Source organism: Zeus faber (assembly GCF_960531495.2).
Source record: "Zeus faber genome assembly, chromosome: 18".
In the NCBI taxonomy this organism is placed as follows: domain Eukaryota; kingdom Metazoa; phylum Chordata; class Actinopteri; order Zeiformes; family Zeidae; genus Zeus; species Zeus faber.
Genome location: NC_137210.1, coordinates 7,736,427 through 7,740,039, shown reverse-complemented (window position 1 = coordinate 7,740,039; position 3,613 = coordinate 7,736,427). Strand labels below are relative to the sequence as shown.

The 3,613-nt window shown below is 37.7% G+C and overlaps 1 long non-coding RNA gene across 1 annotated transcript; it reads right to left on the bottom strand.

Moving 5' to 3' along the window:
* Positions 1-800: 800 nt before the first annotated feature.
* On the bottom strand, positions 801-2,408 carry LOC307244306. The gene is made up of 3 exons (XR_013844647.1): positions 2,345-2,408; positions 1,846-1,921; positions 801-1,622 (listed from the first exon to the last, which is right to left on the bottom strand). It is a non-coding gene; the product is annotated as an uncharacterized lncRNA (long non-coding RNA).
* Between the last annotated feature and the right edge of the window lie 1,205 nt (positions 2,409-3,613).

The window sequence follows — 3,613 nt, the reverse complement described above, 5'->3', positions numbered from 1 at the left end:
CCCTTTGCTTTTTGGCTTGTTTTTCCATTTCAAACATTTGGCTTCCATTTTTATACCATTTAAACACAATGTAAGACGACATCATTCTAAGATCAGATGGGACAAAAGTGACATTATAGCAGAACTCATTTTACTCTATCACAATTTAACTTTGGACCATTTTTTTCTTGAAAAAATCGTTACAGTTTTAGATAAAATGGACTTCTGTCAAAGTGAAAAAATATAATAATAAAATAAATAAATATAATAATCGTTTAATAAATATAATCATCATTTAGTAATAACAATAATAACACAATAAATATAATAATAATAACAATAATAATTATAATAATAATAATAAAGGATACAATAGCCCATTGACCATTTGTTTAAGTAAGTAGTAATATAAATAAAGCTCATGAAAAGTCCTGGTTAAAACAATACAAAATAAAATAATATATTAGTAGAAAAGAATGGAATGATGTATCATGCTGGCAAGGATTTCAATATTTTTGGAAGAAAAATATAGACTGGTGACCATAGGGCCAAAACAACAAGTTCCATTATGAAAATAAATAGTAAAATAGATTTTTTTTTTTTGCTTAGAGTCATTTAAGTGTTGATATTTGTTTTTATTCTCAGTGTTGGGAGATGAAGTTCTGGCCATAATGTGCATTGGCACATTGGTAAAGTACTCAAGACTAAAAGGATTTGATCAGTTTGATCATGGGCAATTTTCGTAAAATGTATTCTAAGTGAATACAATTAAATAAATTCTCAGGTTTCAAAAGCAGTGATCCAATTATATCTATAAATAGATGAACAAATATATTCCCAATTAAAATACAGAAATGTATAACCATTAGCTTTACTACTTTACTGTCTGTGTAATATTCAGTAGTAAAAAAAACCTAATCATTTCTAGGGTGACCAAAATCGATCAAAATATTCTGTCATTCTTGAACATCACAACTATTTTGAACGATTTGGAGCATATAAAATCCCCAATTTAAGCGGTGAACCCATCGCTATTCTCCAGAGGTCTCACCCTTTAAAAGTGCCAAAAGTGACTCATACGTGAAACGCTGTCATTTTGGATTATTTTCAATGGAGTCCTGAATGAAGAGAAAATAATTACATTAATTACATGAAATTACAGCACAGTAGTTATTTAATAACATACTGTAGATTTTATGACCGAATCAATAATATGTATTTAGAATTATGGCCATTTTTTTATTTTTTTTTATTGTTTTTTTGCATGTTCTTTGAATCAATAATAAGACGTTCGATAGTTTCTGCCAAATACTAAAAAATAGCAGCAGATCATACCGATCATCTGAATTTTTTCACTCAACTTTTTAATAGATGACAAAAATATTTTGTTCTGGCCCAAATACTTCAACACTACGTCTGCAGTTTAATGGACAACTGCTGGTTGTTGAACACTTATTTGGGTGTTCGTGGCTTCACAGAAGTCACAGGAGGATTTATTACAAAAATAATAATAATAAAACATTAACAGTACCTCAAACACAAGAAAAGTAAAATAATAAATAAAGCAGGTTTCTTCCATTGGTTCACTGTCATCTGGCGATCTTTCTCCTTTTGGGTTTGGGGGGTTTGACTTGTCCTGCTCTCTGTGACGTGAAGGCAAACCGCAAACATTAAAACAGGTAATTTCAAATAAATACATCTTAAAATGAAATAGCTAACCCTGGCTTTTGAAGTTGGAATATTCTTAATGTTAGAATTCGGGAGACCACTTACTACAGGCTAAAATGAGGATATGGCTTTTGACAAACTAACTAAATGAACAAAATTCAACATACGTAGACAAAGAGGCGTATTATCAATACTCACATTAGCAGACAATTTGTTCCACTGGCTCATTGCATCCTGGATAGCAGCCTCGATGTAGTTTGTTACTTCCCCACCACTGAAAGAGACAATTGATATGATATATATATATATATATATATATATATATATATATATATATATATATATATGCTAGCGGCTGACCAAAACATAGTGATTTTTGTCGTATATCATAATCACAATATCTGACAGAAATTGGATTGGTTAAAAATGAATTTGTCTTAAATATTTTGTGCCTCAAAACAGTTTTCTAATGATTTTACTTTCCTCCCTCAATCCTTTACACTACTTTGCTGGAGTGACCCAACTCTATAGAGTCATTTACAGTAAAGGATTTGTTTGCTACGAACGAATTGTTTGCGCGTCTTGCATCAACATTGACATGAATACTGTATCACAAAAACACAGCAGTATTATAAAAGCCCTACTGGTTTACAATCCAATATTTTACTTTGGAAACATTCATGCTTGTTCAACACACCTCTGGGGAATTCTGTTTGCCTTGAGTAATGTATCCAGGTCATCCTTCCGTGTTCTGTGGGAACTCCCAGGCTCAACCTGGAAAACATTTTGAAGCCATTTGTTTCGTAAAATATTCAGCGTTTAATGAATATTTTTAAGATTATATTCAAGGCAACAACAAAAGGAAGCTAGGGAACAGTTGTACACAAGAGTCTGTCGCTAGGAGTGCGAGATATACTGCCCAGCTTCTGCCCTGGCGGTGAAATCATTATGTTGTCACCCAAATAACTAAGCGCCTTTGCATTTTAGGCTGCTACAACTGCCACTGCTAAAATATGTCACTTTTATGGGCAAAAAGCCTGTGCAATTGTTGCTACTTGTCAACCAAAAGAACACACAGTATCTCTTATGTTTTCATTTCAAGAAACGTGTCAATATCACAAAATCTGGAAAGAAGTGTCTTAACCCTTGGACATAACAACAACTCATTCTCAAAGGTCACCCACCTGGCTTTGTGCACTTTGACTGATGCCGCAGAGAAAGGCTTGTCCGTCCTCCTTCGGCCTGCTTGGCAAAGGCTGGAACCATGGAGCCTGACCCCACGGTGCCTCCCCTATAGGCTGGCTTCCAGACCAGTGCGCCAAGGGTTGACTGGAGACGTACAGATCAGCAGACCCCAAGCTTTGTTCTCGACCGTCTGCAATATTGGGTGCAAAGCCTCCATTTGGGCCTCCTTTATCACGGCAGTTGGAGTTGCCACCGAGTCTACCATTCAAATGTCCGTTGTACAGCCTATAGGCACGAGAAATATCCGTGACCCCGGCCTCAGAGCCGGTGGAACGCTCAGGAGAGTGGACCATCATGGGGTTGACGCTTCCTATTGTGGGGCCCTCACCGTTCATATTGCCGAAGAACCCGTTGCTGTAATCTGTTCCATTAAACTGAGGAGGCTCCAGACAGGCGCGTCTCCTGAGTAACTCTGCGTAGAAGCCATTCATGTTGAAATCTTGAGCCCGGCCCTGCAAGAGCTCCCCGATACGCCAAGATCCACGTTCAGCACCCTCACGGGCGACTTTGGGTCTTCTCTGCACGCCACGTCGAAACCGACCAGAAACCCTCGTAACACCGGCAGATACACCGGTGGATACACCATTGGCCTGCGGTGGTTTCCTGCGGGGCCAAACCTCCCTCGGTTGAGGGTGTTGCGCTGGATCTTCGGCAGAGTGGCGAGGAGGAGGACTGCGGATGACGGACCGGGAGAGTCCAAGGGATGGGCAGGCAGCAGGAG